This window comes from Protopterus annectens, chromosome 12.part0 (genome assembly GCF_019279795.1).
Source record: "Protopterus annectens isolate FY-2018-M chromosome 12.part0, PAN1.0, whole genome shotgun sequence".
Lineage (NCBI taxonomy): Eukaryota > Metazoa > Chordata > Ceratodontiformes > Protopteridae > Protopterus > Protopterus annectens.
In genome coordinates this window covers 782,705,224-782,721,613 of record NC_056746.1, presented here as the reverse complement: position 1 = coordinate 782,721,613, position 16,390 = coordinate 782,705,224, and positions in this window count along the sequence as shown.

Sequence of the window (16,390 nt, the reverse complement as noted above, 5' to 3'; positions counted from 1 at the left end):
AAAAAAATGGCTTACATTTTACCATACACCTACTAGCCATGGTGAAAGAATATAAACATTGGGAATGTTTTCCACTGCAACAAATCTTGAGATTCATGAATATTGAGGAGACAAACCACACATTTTGTTCACAGAATGTCACACAATTTGAAAAAATCCAGAGGAGTGGGGCCGCTAAACAATAAGGAGGTTGGAATGTGATGGCAAAAAGGAATAAATACATCTAATGTAAAGATATATTCTCTTACAGTAAATGTGGCAATTCATAATCAGTATAGATACATTCATAGTCACTGAAATCACTCTAGACAATAATAGATAACAAATCAGTGTGAGAAGAAATTGTAACACTCTGTTTGGTCTATATTGTAGATGTGAAATGTGCCCTACATATTCGTTAGAGGAGAAGACCAGTACTAAAAAGAATCCTCGATCACTTATACTATGTATTGAAAAAAGATGTAACAGCAGCTTTATATAGACACATGAGAGTGAAGGGAAACCTACACAATTTTAAATTTTATCAATTTATATCTGATTTGAAGGGTAATATAAAAGAAAAGGCGATTAAGTTACAATTTGGTGGCAATTATATATACAGATGCTGCGACGTACCAGGATTAAATAGTACTATTGCCATCAAACCTTTATTTAGGTTAGCGAGTGTATCGTAACTTCAAAATTTACACAAATATTGGCACTAATTTTCTAATGTCTTCCTTATTAAACCAATTTTTATACACAAAATCAAATAAATTTTGTATCTTCAAACAAAAAATACTTTTGTGTATAAACACATATTATTGTATACATAAATAAATGTTATAATAGCACATACCAATAATAAAATAAAAAATATTTTTAAAATATAATACAAGATCAAATAATATTTAAAACATTTACTAACACATTTCAAAAGCAACAGTTTAAAATATTTTTTAAAATATTTCTAATATGTTAGTATAAATTTTAATACCAATTTAGTTATGGCAGCTTGTTTTGCACATTCAGCAACAGTAAGTTATGAACCCAACTATCTTTTGAGTTTACAAAAGGACTCTGCTTCTAATAGAGTCCAAATAGTTTTTAGTATATAAAGCATTGAATTGTTATATCCGCTAATATTATTTCAAATAAGCATTCACTAATATTATTACATAAGAAAACACTATATCATTCATTAGTAAAATGTGTATAAATACACATTAGTCTTTTTACATGTTTCCTACCTATTATTATTGGAGCAGGCCGATTGTGCATTTGTATTTTACTTTCTATCTCAGGAGATGTATTATGATATGCTTTGGAAAGGAAGGGTAATTATAAAAGTATTAATTACTCAGGAATATAAGCATTTGGCTATGTTTACATTTAGTAGAACAGTGTATTGTATTTTTATGGAGGTATAGCTGTAAGAATTTGTTCTAGTAGTTCACTGAAAATGAAATGAAAAGGACAGGAGGCATCTCTTTAAATTTGAATGCACTCAGTCAAATTAGGCTACCAAAAAAGTCTATTTATAATGGCGCATTTCAATGTGTGATTGAGTTCTGAAGAAGCCTATGATGTATATTAGGTGAAATTTAACTCCAATATTTTAAACATTTTATGTATATTTTCATTTCTAGCACTTTTTGTTTTTAATTAAAGATTCTGGTAGTCGCATTTATTCACTGTGTTTCCTAAGTCTGTTGGGAGAGAAGATAGCACAGTATTGTGGTGGTTTACTATCTAGATTTGTTTCCCTCAAGTAGACGCTTTTTGTTCAGTGCTTGTAGAACTCTGCAGGACACCATGAGGAGCTGTGCTGAGTCGTATACAAATGCAAAAGCGTGCTAAAGCGGGCTTTATAGCAGGGGGTTAGAAAGAGCTAGGAAATGGCCCAAAACGGCCAATAAACTACAAGTTGCTGGGCTGGAAACACTCCTTTAGGGACAAATAGGCTGCTCAGTGCTCCCCACTCCCACTGGTGAACAAAGAAGCTTCCTCTTATCCAAATAAGGATATGGACAACACAGGAAGTATGACACAGCCCAGAGATCAGCAAAATCTGAAGACTGGACTATTCTAGTTCAGTAAAGGCCGGAAAACAAGGATATTTTTGGGTTTTTTTTTTTTTCACAAACCGATAAAAAATAGATACAGTAACAAACAGTAAATGCTTTAAATCGGCTAGCGCACTTGAGTGTGTAGCCTACCAGTTAATTTAACCAAAAACAAACGTTTAAAGTGCAAAACAGTTTAGAAACAAACAGAAATACGGTGAATCAACTTGCAGAGCTAGTTTAGTAATAAAAATTCACTTTTTAGGCAAAATACAGCAGTTGAAAATAGAAAGCCAGAAAAAAATACTTATAAATCGATGGAAAGTCACTCTTCCACTCTCTGCTGCTTGTAGAACTCTGCAGGACACCACGAGGAGCTGTGCTGAGTCATATACAAGCGCTAAAGCGAGCTTTATAGCAGGGGGTTAGAAAGAGCTAGGAAATGGCCCAAAACGGCCAATAAACTACAAGTTGCTGGGCTGGAACCACTCCTTTAGGGACAAATAGGCTGCTCAGTGCTCCCCACTCCCACTGGTGAACAAAGAAGCTTCCTCCTATCCAAATAAGGATATGGACAACACTGGAACTATGACACAGCCCAGAGATCAGCAAAATCTGAAGACTGGACTATTCTAGTTCAGTAAAGGTGGGAAAACAAGGATTTTTTTTTGTTTTTTTTTTCACAAACAGATAAAAAATTGATACAGTAACAAACAGTAAATGCTTTAAGTCGGCTAGCGCACTTGAGTGTGTAGCCTACCAGTTAATTTAACCAAAAACAAACGTTTAAAGTGCAAAACAGTTTAGAAACAAACAGAAATACGGTGAATCAACTTGCAGAGCTAGTTTAGTAATAAAAATTCACTTTTTAGGCAAAATACAAAGCCAGAAAAAAATACTTATAAATCGATGGAAAGTCACTCTTCCACTCTCTGCTAAAGCGGGCTTTATAGCAGGGCGTTAGAAAGAGCTAGGAAATGGCCCAAAACGGACAATAAACTACAAGTTGCTGGGCTGGAAACACTCCTTTAGGGACAAATAGGCGGCTCAGTGCTCCCCACTCCCACTGGTGAACAAAGAAGCTTCCTGTTATCCAAATAAGGATATGGACAACACAGGAAGTATGACACAGCCCAGAGATCGGGAAAATCTGAAGACTGGACTATTCTAGTTCAGTAAAGGCCGGAAAACAAGGATATTTTTGGGTTTATTTTTTTTTTCACAAACCGATAAAAAATAGATACAGTAACAAACAGTAAATGCTTTAAATCGGCTAGCGCCCTTGAGTGTGTGGCCTACCAGTTACTTTAACCAAAACAAACTTTAAAGTTCAAAACAGTTTAGAAACAAACAGAAATACAGTGAATCAACTTGCAGAGCTAGTTTAGTAATAAAAATTCGCTTTTAGGCAAAATACAGCAGTCGAAAATAGAAAGCCAGAAAAAAATACTTATAAATCAATGGAAAGTCACTCTTTCACTCTCTGCTGCTTGTAGAACTCTGCAGGACACCACGAGGAGCTGTGCTGAGTCATATACAAGCGCTAAAGCGAGCTTTATAGCAGGGGGTTAGAAAGAGCTAGGAAATGGCCCAAAACGGCCAATAAACTACAAGTTGCTGGGCTGGAACCACTCCTTTATGGACAAATAGGCTGCTCAGTGCTCCCCACTCCCACTGGTGAACAAAGAAGCTTCCTCCTATCCAAATAAGGATATGGACAACACAGGAACTATGACACAGCCCAGAGATCAGCAAAATCTGAAAACTAGACTATTCTAGTTCAGTAAAGGTGGGAAAACAAGGATTTTTTTTTTTTTTCACAAACAGATAAAAAATTGATACAGTAACAAACAGTAAATGCTTTAAGTCGGCTAGCGCACTTGAGTGTGTAGCCTACCAGTTAATTTTACCCAAAACAAACTTTTAAAGTGCAAAACAGTTTAGAAACAAACAGAAATACAGTGAATCAACTTGCAGATCTAGTTTAGCAATAAAAATTCGCTTTTTAGGAAAATACAGCAGTCGAAAATAGAAAGCCATAAAAAAATACTTATAAATCAATGGAAAGTCACTCTTCCACTCTCTGCTGCTTGTAGAACTCTGCAGGACACTACGAGGAGCTGTGCTGAGTTGTATACAAGCGCAAAAGCACGCTAAAGTGGGCTTTATATCAGGGGGTTAGAAAGAGCTAGGAAATGGCCCAAACGGCCAATAAACTACATGATGCTGGGCTGGAACCACTCCTTTAGGGACAAATAGGCTGCTCAGTGCTCCCCACTCCCACTGGTGAACAAAGTAGCTTCCTCCTATCCAAATAAGGATATGGACAACACATGAACTATGACACAGCCCAGAGATCAGCAAAATCTGAAGACTGGACTATTCTAGTTCAGTAAAGGTGGGAAAACAAGGATATTTTTGGGGTTTTTTTTTTTTTTCACAAACAGATAAAAAATATATACAGTAACAAACAGTAAATGCTTTAAATCGGCTAGCGCAATTCAGTGTGTAGCCTACCAGTTAATTTAACCAAAAACAAACTTTTAAGGTGCAAAACAGTTTAGAAACAAACAGAAATACAGTGCATCAACTTGCAGAGCTAGTTTAGTAAGAAAAATTTGCTTTTTAGGCAAAATACAGCAATCGAAAATAGAAACCCAGAAAAAAATACTTATAAATCGATGGAAAGTCACTCTTCCACTCTCTGCTGCTTGTAGAACTCTGCAGGACACCACGAGGAGCTGTGCTGAGTCGTATACAAGCGCAAAAGCGCGCTAAAGTGGGCTTTATAGCAGGGGGTTAGAAAGAGCTAGGAAATGGCTGAAAACAGCCAATAAACTACAAGTTGCTGGGCTGGAACCACTCCTTTAGGGACAAATAGGCTGCTCAGTGCTCCCCACTCCCACTGGTGAACAAAGAAGCTTCTTCCTATCCAAATAATGATATGGAAAACACAGGAACTATGACACAGCCCAGAGATCAGCAAAATCTCAAGACTGGAGTATTCTAGTTCAGTAAAGGCGGGAAAACAAGCATTTTTTTTTTTTTTTCACAAGCAGATAAAAAATAGATACAGTAACAAACAGTAAATGCTTTAAATCGGCTAGCGCACTTGAGTGTGTAGCCTACCAGTTAATTTAACCAAAAACAAACTTTTAAAGTGCAAAACAGTTTAGAAACAAAGAGAAATACAGTGAATCAACTTGCAGAGCTAGTTTAGTAGTAAAAATTCTCTTTTTAGGCAAAATACAGCAGTCGAAAACAGAAAGCCAGAAAAATATAGTTATAAAGCAATGGAAAGTCACTCTTCCACTCTCTCTGCTTGTAGAACTCTGCAGGACACCACGAGGAGCTGTGCTGAGTCGTATACAAGCGCAAAAGCGTGCTAAAGCTGGCTTTATAGCAGGGGGTTAGAAAGAGCTAGGAAATGGCCCAAAACAGCCAATAAACTACATGTTGCTGGGCTGGAACCACATCTTTAGGGACAAATAGGCTGCTCAGTGCTCCCCACTCCCACTGGTGAACAAAGAAGCTTCCTCCTATCCAAATAAGGATATGGACGACACAGGAACTATGACAGATCCCAGAGGTCAGCAAAATCTGAAGACTGGACTAGTCTAGTTCAGTAAAGGCAGGAAAAGAAGGATATATATATATATTTTTTTTCACAAACAGATAAAAAATGGATACAGTAACAAACAGTAAATGCTTTAAATCAGCTAGCGCACTTGAGTGTGTAGCCTACCAGTTAATTTAACCAAAAACAAACTTTTAAAGTGCAAAACAGTTTAGAAACAAACAGAAATACAGTGAATCAACTTGCAGAGCTAGTTTAGTAATACAAATTCACTTTTTAGGCAAAATACAGCAGTCGAAAATAGAAAGCCAGAAAAAAATACTTATAAATCGATGGAAAGTCACTCTTCCACTCTCTGCTGCTTGTAGAACTCTGCAGGACACCATGAGGAGCTGTGCTGAGTCGTATACAAATGCAAAAGCGTGCTAAAGCGGGCTTTATAGCAGGGGGTTAGAAAGAGCTAGGAAATGGCCCAAAACGGCCAATAAACTACAAGTTGCTGGGCTGGAAACACTCCTTTAGGGACAAATAGGCTGCTCAGTGCTCCGCACTCCCACTGGTGAACAAAGAAGCTTCCTCTTATCCAAATAAGGATATGGACAACACAGGAAGTATGACACAGCCCAGAGATCAGCAAAATCTGAAGACTGGACTATTCTAGTTCAGTAAAGGCCGGAAAACAAGGATATTTTTTTTTTTTTTTTTTTCACAAACCGATAAAAAATAGATACAGTAACAAACAGTAAATGCTTTAAATCGGCTAGCGCCCTTGAGTGTGTGGCCTACCAGTTAATTTAACCAAAAACAAACTTTAAAGTTCAAAACAGTTTAGAAACAAACAGAAATACAGTGAATCAACTTGCAGAGCTAGTTTAGTAATAAAAATTTGCTTTTTAGGCAAAATACAGCAGTCGAAAATAGAAAGCCAGAAAAAAATACTTATAAATCAATGGAAAGTCACTCTTCCACTCTCTGCTGCTTGTAGAACTCTGCAGGACACCAAGAGGAGCTGTGCTGAGTCATATACAAGCGCTAAAGCGAACTTTATAGCAGGTGGTTAGAAAGAGCTAGGAAATGGCCCAAAACGGCCAATAAACTACAAGTTGCTGGGCTGGAACCACTCCTTTAGGGACAAATAGGCTGCTCACTGCTCCCCACTCCCACTGGTGAACAAAGAAGCTTCTTCCTATCCAAATAATGATATGGAAAACACAGGAACTATGACACAGCCCAGAGATCAGCAAAATCTCAAGACTGGAGTATTCTAGTTCAGTAAAGGCGGGAAAACAAGCATTTTTTTTGTTTTGTTTTTTATTCACAAGCAGATAAAAAATAGATACAGTAACAAACAGTAAATGCTTTAAATCAGCTAGCGCACTTGAGTGTGTAGCCTACCAGTTAATTTAACCAAAAACAAACTTTTAAAGTGCAAAACAGTTTAGAAACAAACAGAAATACAGTGAATCAACTTGCAGAGCTAGTTTAGCAGTAAAAATTTGCTTTTAGGCAAAATACAGCAGTCGAAAATAGAAAGCCAGAAAAATATACTTATAAAGCAATGGAAAGTCACTCTTCCACTCTCTCTGCTTGTAGAACTCTGCAGGACACCACGAGGAGCTGTGCTGAGTCGTATACAAGCGCAAAAGCGTGCTAAAGCTGGCTTTATAGCAGGGGGTTAGAAAGAGCTAGGAAATGGCCCAAAACAGCCAATAAACTACATGTTGATGGGCTGGAACCACTCCTTTAGGGACAAATAGGCTGCTCAGTGCTCCCCACTCCCACTGGTGAACAAAGAAGCTTCCTCCTATCCAAATAAGGATATGGACAACACAGGAACTATGACAGATCCCAGAGGTCAGCAAAATCTGAAGACTGGACTAGTCTAGTTCAGTAAAGGCAGGAAAAGAAGGATATATATATATATATATATATATATATATATATTTTTTTTCACAAACAGATAAAAAATAGATACAGTAACAAACAGTAAATGCTTTAAATCAGCTAGCGCACTTGAGTGTGTAGCCTACCAGTTAATTTAACCAAAAACAAACTTTTAAAGCGCAAAACAGTTTAGAAACAAACAGAAATACAGTGAATCAACTTGCAGAGCTAGTTTAGTAATACAAATTCACTTTTTAGGCAAAATACAGCAGTCGAAAATAGAAAGCCAGAAAAAAATACTTATAAATCGATGGTAAGTCACTCTTCCACTCTCTGCTGCTTGTAGAACTCTGCAGGACACCATGAGGAGCTGTGCTGAGTCGTATACAAATGCAAAAGCGTGCTAAAGCGGGCTTTATAGCAGGGGTTAGAAAGAGCTAGGAAATGGCCCAAAACGGCCAATAAACTACAAGTTGCTGGGCTGGAAACACTCCTTTAGGGACAAATAGGCTGCTCAGTGCTCCCCACTCCCACTGGTGAACAAAGAAGCTTCCTCTTATCCAAATAAGGATATGGACAACACAGGAAGTATGACACAGCCCAGAGATCAGCAAAATCTGAAGACTGGACTATTCTAGTTCAGTAAAGGCGGGAAAACAAGGATATATATATTTTTTTCACAAACAGATAAAAAATAGATACAGTAACAAACAGTAAATGCTTTAAATCGGCTAGCGCACTTGAGTGTGTAGCCTACCAGTTAATTTAACCAAAAACAAACGTTTAAAGTGCAAAACAGTTTAGAAACAAACAGAAATACGGTGAATCAACTTGCAGAGCTAGTTTAGTAATAAAAATTCACTTTTTAGGCAAAATACAGCAGTTGAAAATAGAAAGCCAGAAAAAAATACTTATAAATCGATGGAAAGTCACTCTTCCACTCTCTGCTGCTTGTAGAACTCTGCAGGACACCACGAGGAGCTGTGCTGAGTCATATACAAGCGCTAAAGCGAGCTTTATAGCAGGGGGTTAGAAAGAGCTAGGAAATGGCCCAAAACGGCCAATAAACTACAAGTTGCTGGGCTGGAACCACTCCTTTAGGGACAAATAGGCTGCTCAGTGCTCCCCACTCCCACTGGTGAACAAAGAAGCTTCCTCCTATCCAAATAAGGATATGGACAACACTGGAACTATGACACAGCCCAGAGATCAGCAAAATCTGAAGACTGGACTATTCTAGTTCAGTAAAGGTGGGAAAACAAGGATTTTTTTTTTTTTTTTCACAAACAGATAAAAAATTGATACAGTAACAAACAGTAAATGCTTTAAGTCGGCTAGCGCACTTGAGTGTGTAGCCTACCAGTTAATTTAACCAAAAACAAACGTTTAAAGTGCAAAACAGTTTAGAAACAAACAGAAATACGGTGAATCAACTTGCAGAGCTAGTTTAGTAATAAAAATTCACTTTTTAGGCAAAATACAAAGCCAGAAAAAAATACTTATAAATCGATGGAAAGTCACTCTTCCACTCTCTGCTAAAGCGGGCTTTATAGCAGGGCGTTAGAAAGAGCTAGGAAATGGCCCAAAACGGACAATAAACTACAAGTTGCTGGGCTGGAAACACTCCTTTAGGGACAAATAGGCTGCTCAGTGCTCCCCACTCCCACTGGTGAACAAAGAAGCTTCCTGTTATCCAAATAAGGATATGGACAACACAGGAAGTATGACACAGCCCAGAGATCAGGAAAATCTGAAGACTGGACTATTCTAGTTCAGTAAAGGCCGGAAAACAAGGATATTTTTGGGTTTATTTTTTTTTTCACAAACCGATAAAAAATAGATACAGTAACAAACAGTAAATGCTTTAAATCGGCTAGCGCCCTTGAGTGTGTGGCCTACCAGTTACTTTAACCAAAAACAAACTTTAAAGTTCAAAACAGTTTAGAAACAAACAGAAATACAGTGAATCAACTTGCAGAGCTAGTTTAGTAATAAAAATTCGCTTTTTAGGCAAAATACAGCAGTCGAAAATAGAAAGCCAGAAAAAAATACTTATAAATCAATGGAAAGTCACTCTTTCACTCTCTGCTGCTTGTAGAACTCTGCAGGACACCACGAGGAGCTGTGCTGAGTCATATACAAGCGCTAAAGCGAGCTTTATAGCAGGGGGTTAGAAAGAGCTAGGAAATGGCCCAAAACGGCCAATAAACTACAAGTTGCTGGGCTGGAACCACTCCTTTAGGGACAAATAGGCTGCTCAGTGCTCCCCACTCCCACTGGTGAACAAAGAAGCTTCCTCCTATCCAAATAAGGATATGGACAACACAGGAACTATGACACAGCCCAGAGATCAGCAAAATCTGAAGACTGGACTATTCTAGTTCAGTAAAGGTGGGAAAACAAGGATTTTTTTTTTTTTTTCACAAACAGATAAAAAATTGATACAGTAACAAACAGTAAATGCTTTAAGTCAGCTAGCGCACTTGAGTGTGTAGCCTACCAGTTAATTTTACCCAAAACAAACTTTTGAAGTGCAAAACAGTTTAGAAACAAACAGAAATACAGTGAATCAACTTGCAGATCTAGTTTAGCAATAAAAATTCGCTTTTTAGGAAAATACAGCAGTCGAAAATAGAAAGCCATAAAAAAATACTTATAAATCAATGGAAAGTCACTCTTCCACTCTCTGCTGCTTGTAGAACTCTGCAGGACACTACGAGGAGCTGTGCTGAGTTGTATACAAGCGCAAAAGCACGCTAAAGTGGGCTTTATATCAGGGGGTTAGAAAGAGCTAGGAAATGGCCCAAAACGGCCAATAAACTACATGATGCTGGGCTGGAACCACTCCTTTAGGGACAAATAGGCTGCTCAGTGCTCCCCACTCCCACTGGTGAACAAAGTAGCTTCCTCCTATCCAAATAAGGATATGGACAACACATGAACTATGACACAGCCCAGAGATCAGCAAAATCTGAAGACTGGACTATTCTAGTTCAGTAAAGGTGGGAAAACAAGGATATTTTTGGGGGGTTTTTTTCTTTTTTTTTTTCACAAACAGATAAAAAATATATACAGTAACAAACAGTAAATGCTTTAAATCGGCTAGCGCAATTCAGTGTGTAGCCTACCAGTTAATTTAACCAAAAACAAACTTTTAAGGTGCAAAACAGTTTAGAAACAAACAGAAATACAGTGCATCAACTTGCAGAGCTAGTTTAGTAAGAAAAATTCACTTTTTAGGCAAAATACAGCAATCGAAAATAGAAAGCCAAAAAAAAATACTTATAAATCGATGGAAAGTCACTCTTCCACTCTCTGCTGCTTGTAGAACTTTGCAGGACACCACGAGGAGCTGTGCTGAGTCGTATACAAGCGCAAAAGCGCGCTAAAGTGGGCTTTATAGCAGGGGGTTAGAAAGAGCTAGGAAATGGCCGAAAACAGCCAATAAACTACAAGTTGCTGGGCTGGAACCACTCCTTTAGGGACAAATAGGCTGCTCAGTGCTCCCCATTCCCACTGGTGAACAAAGAAGCTTCTTCCTATCCAAATAATGATATGGAAAACACAGGAACTATGACACAGCCCAGAGATCAGCAAAATCTCAAGACTGGAGTATTCTAGTTCAGTAAAGGCGGGAAAACAAGCATTTTTTTTCTTTTGTTTTTTTTCACAAGCAGATAAAAAATAGATACAGTAACAAACAGTAAATGCTTTAAATCGGCTAGCGCACTTGAGTGTGTAGCCTACCAGTTAATTTAACCAAAAACAAACTTTTAAAGTGCAAAACAGTTTAGAAACAAACAGAAATACAGTGAATCAACTTGCAGAGCTAGTTTAGTAGTAAAAATTCGCTTTTTAGGCAAAATACAGCAGTCGAAAATAGAAAGCCAGAAAAATATAGTTATAAAGCAATGGAAAGTCACTCTTCCACTCTCTCTGCTTGTAGAACTCTGCAGGACACCACGAGGAGCTGTGCTGAGTCGTATACAAGCGCAAAAGCGTGCTAAAGCTGGCTTTATAGCAGGGGGTTAGAAAGAGCTAGGAAATGGCCCAAAACAGCCAATAAACTACATGTTGCTGGGCTGGAACCACTCCTTTAGGGACAAATAGGCTGCTCAGTGCTCCCCACTCCCACTGGTGAACAAAGAAGCTTCCTCCTATCCAAATAAGGATATGGACAACACAGGAACTATGACAGATCCCAGAGGTCAGCAAAATCTGAAGACTGGACTAGTCTAGTTCAGTAAAGGCAGGAAAAGAAGGATATATATATATATTTTTTTTCACAAACAGATAAAAAATAGATACAGTAACAAACAGTAAATGCTTTAAATCAGCTAGCGCACTTGAGTGTGTAGCCTACCAGTTAATTTAACCAAAAACAAACTTTTAAAGTGCAAAACAGTTTAGAAACAAACAGAAATACAGTGAATCAACTTGCAGAGCTAGTTTAGTAATACAAATTCACTTTTTAGGCAAAATACAGCAGTCGAAAATAGAAAGCCAGAAAAAAATACTTATAAATCGATGGAAAGTCACTCTTCCACTCTCTGCTGCTTGTAGAAATCTGCAGGACACCATGAGGAGCTGTGCTGAGTCGTATACAAATTCAAAAGCGCGCTAAAGCGGGCTTTATAGCAGCGGGTTAGAAAGAGCTAGGAAATGGCCCAAAACGGCCAATAAACTACAAGTTGCTGGGCTGGAAACACTCCTTTAGGGACAAATAGGCTGCTCAGTGCTCCCCACTCCCACTGGTGAACAAAGAAGCTTCCTCTTATCCAAATAAGGATATGGACAACACAGGAAGTATGACACAGCCCAGAGATCAGCAAAATCTGAAGACTGGACTATTCTAGTTCAGTAAAGGCCGGAAAACAAGGATATATTTTTTTTTTTTTTCACAAACCGATAAAAAATAGATACAGTAACAAACAGTAAATGCTTTAAATCGGCTAGCGCCCTTGAGTGTGTGGCCTACCAGTTAATTTAACCAAAAACAAACTTTAAAGTTCAAAACAGTTTAGAAACAAACAGAAATACAGTGAATCAACTTGCAGAGCTAGTTTAGTAATAAAAATTCGCTTTTTAGGCAAAATACAGCAGTCGAAAATAGAAAGCCAGAAAAAAATACTTATAAATCAATGGAAAGTCACTCTTCCACTCTCTGCTGCTTGTAGAACTCTGCAGGACACCACGAGGAGCTGTGCTGAGTCATATACAAGCGCTAAAGCGAACTTTATAGCAGGTGGTTAGAAAGTGCTAGGAAATGGCCCAAAACGGCCAATAAACTACAAGTTGCTGGGCTGGAACCACTCCTTTAGGGACAAATAGGCTGCTCAGTGCTCCCCACTCCCACTGGTGAACAAAGAAGCTTCCTCCTATCCAAATAAGGATATGGACAACACAGGAACTATGACACAGCCCAGAGATCAGCAAAATCTGAAGACTGGACTATTCTAGTTCAGTAAAGGTGGGAAAACAAGGATTTTTTGGGGTTTTTTTTTCACAAACAGATAAAAAATTGATACAGTAACAAACAGTAAATGCTTTAAGTCGGCTAGCGCACTTGAGTGTGTAGCCTACCAGTTAATTTTACCCAAAACAACCTTTTAAAGTGCAAAACAGTTTAGAAACAAACAGAAATGCAGTGAATCAACTTGCAGATCTAGTTTAGCAATAAAAATTCGCTTTTTAGGAAAATACAGCAGTCGAAAATAGAAAGCCATAAAAAATACTTATAAATCAATGGAAAGTCACTCTTCCACTCTCTGCTGCTTGTAGAACTCTGCAGGACACTACGAGGAGCTGTGCTGAGTTGTATACAAGCGCAAAAGCACGCTAAAGTGGGCTTTATATCAGGGGGTTAGAAAGAGCTAGGAAATGGCCCAAAACGGCCAATAAACTACATGATGCTGGGCTGGAACCACTCCTTTAGGGACAAATAGGCTGGTCAGTGCTCCCCACTCCCACTGGTGAACAAAGTAGCTTCCTCCTATCCAAATAAGGATATGGACAACACATGAACTATGACACAGCCCAGAGATCAGCAAAATCTGAAGACTGGACTATTCTAGTTCAGTAAAGGTGGGAAAACAAGGATATTTTTGGGGTTTTTTTTTTTTTTTTTCACAAACAGATAAAAAATATATACAGTAACAAACAGTAAATGCTTTAAATCGGCTAGCGCAATTGAGTGTGTAGCCTACCAGTTAATTTAACCAAAAACAAACATTTAAGGTGCAAAACAGTTTAGAAACAAACAAAAATACAGTGAATCAACTTGCAGAGCTAGTTTAGTAAGAAAAATTCGCTTTTTAGGCAAAATACAGCAGTCGAAAATAGAAAGCCAGAAAAAAATACTTATAAATCGATGGAAAGTCACTCTTCCACTCTCTGCTGCTTGTAGAACTCTGCAGGACACCACGAGGAGCTGTGCTGAGTCGTATACAAGCGCAAAAGCGCGCTAAAGTGGGCTTTATAGCAGGGGGTTAGAAAGAGCTAGGAAATGGCCCAAAACAGCCAATAAACTACAAGTTGCTGGGCTGGAACCACTCCTTTAGGGACAAATAGGCTGCTCAGTGCTCCCCACTCCCACTGGTGAACAAAGAAGCTTCTTCCTATCCAAATAATGATATGGAAAACACAGGAACTATGACACAGCCCAGAGATCAGCAAAATCTCAAGACTGGAGTATTCTAGTTCAGTAAAGGCGGGAAAACAAGCATTTTTTTTGTTTTGTTTTTTTTCACAAGCAGATAAAAAATAGATACAGTAACAAACAGTAAATGCTTTAAATCGGCTAGCGCACTTGAGTGTGTAGCCTACCAGTTAATTTAACCAAAAACAAACTTTTAAAGTGCAAAACAGTTTAGAAACAAACAGAAATACAGTGAATCAACTTGCAGAGCTAGTTAGTAGTAAAAATTCGCTTTTTAGGCAAAATACAGCAGTCGAAATTTGAAAGCCAGAAAAATATAGTTATAAAGCAATGGAAAGTCACTCTTCCACTCTCTCTGCTTGTAGAACTCTGCAGGACACCACGAGGAGCTGTGCTGAGTCGTATACAAGCGCAAAAGCGTGCTAAAGCTGGCTTTATAGCAGGGGGTTAGAAAGAGCTAGGAAGTGGCCCAAAACAACCAATAAACTACATGTTGCTGGGCTGGAACCACTCCTTTAGGGAGAAATAGGCTGCTCAGTGCTCCCCACTCCCACTGGTGAACAAAGAAGCTTCCTCCTATCCAAATAAGGATATGGACAACACCGGAACTATGACAGATCCCAGAGATCAGCAAAATCTGAAGACTGGACTAGTCTAGTTCAGTAAAGGCGGGAAAAGAAGGATATATATATATATTTTTTTTTCACAAACAGATAACAAATAGATACAGTAACAAACAGTAAATGCTTTAAATCAGCTAGCGCACTTGAATGTGTAGCCTACCAGTTAATTTAACCAAAAACAAACGTTTAAAGTGCAAAACAGTTTAGAAACAAACAGAAATATGGTGAATCAACTTGCAGAGCTAGTTTAGTAATAAAAATTCACTTTTTAGGCAAAATACAGCAGTTGAAAATAGAAAGCCTGAGAAAAATACTTATAAATCGATGGAAAGTCCCTCTTCCACTCTCTGCTGCTTTTAGAACTCTGCAGGACACCACGAGGAGCTGTGCTGAGTCGTATACAAATGCAAAAGCTTGCTAAAGCGGGCTTTATAGCAGGGGGTTAGAAAGAGCTAGGAAATGGCCCAAAATGGCCAATAAACTACACGTTGCTGGGCTGGAACCACTCCTTTAGGGACAAGTAGGCTGGTCAGTGCTCCCCACTCCCACTGGTGAACAAAGAAGCTTCCTCCTATCCAAATAAGGATATGGACAAGACAGGAACTATGACACAGCCCAGAGATCAGCAAAATCTCAAGACTGGAGTATTCTAGTTCAGTAAAGGCGGGAAAACAAGCATTTTTTTTGTTTTGTTTTTTTTCACAAACAGATAAAAAATAGATACAGTAACAAACAGTAAATGCTTTAAATCGGCTAGCGCACTTGAGTGTGTAGCCTACCAGTTAATTTAACCAAAAACAAACTTTTAAAGTGCAAAACAGTTTATAAACAAACAGAAATACAGTGAATCAACTTGCAGAGCTAGTTTAGTAATAAAAATTCGCTTTTTAGGCAAAATACAGCAGTCGAAAATAGAAAGCCAGAAAAAAATAGTTATAAATCAATGGAAAGTCACTCTTCCACTCTCTCTGCTTGTAGAACTCTGCAGGACACCACGAGGAGATGTGCTGAGTCGTATACAAGCGCAAAAGCGTGCTAAAGCTGGCTTTATAGCAGGGGGTTAGAAAGAGCTAGGAAATGGCCCAAAACGGCCAATAAACTACATGTTGCTGGGCTGGAACCACTCCTTTAGGGACAAATAGGCTGCTCAGTGCTCCCCACTCCCACTGGTGAACAAAGAAGCTTCCTCCTATCCAAATAAGGATATGGACAACACAGGAACTATGACAGAGCCCAGAGATCAGCAAAATCTGAAGACTGGACTATTCTAGTTCAGTAAAGGCGGGAAAACAAGGATATATATATATATATATATATATATATATATATATTTTTTTTTTTTTTTCACAAACAGATAAAAAATAGATACAGTAACAAACAGTAAATGCTTTAAATCGGCTAGCGCACTTGAATGTGTAGCCTACCAGTTAATTTAACCAAAAACAAACGTTTAAAGTTCAAAACAGTTTAGAAACAAACAGAAATACGGTGATCAACTTGCAGAGCTAGTTTAGTAATAAAAATTCACTTTTTAGGCAAAATACAGCAGTTGAAAATAGAAAGCCTGAGAAAAATACTTATAAATCGATGGAAAGTCACTCTT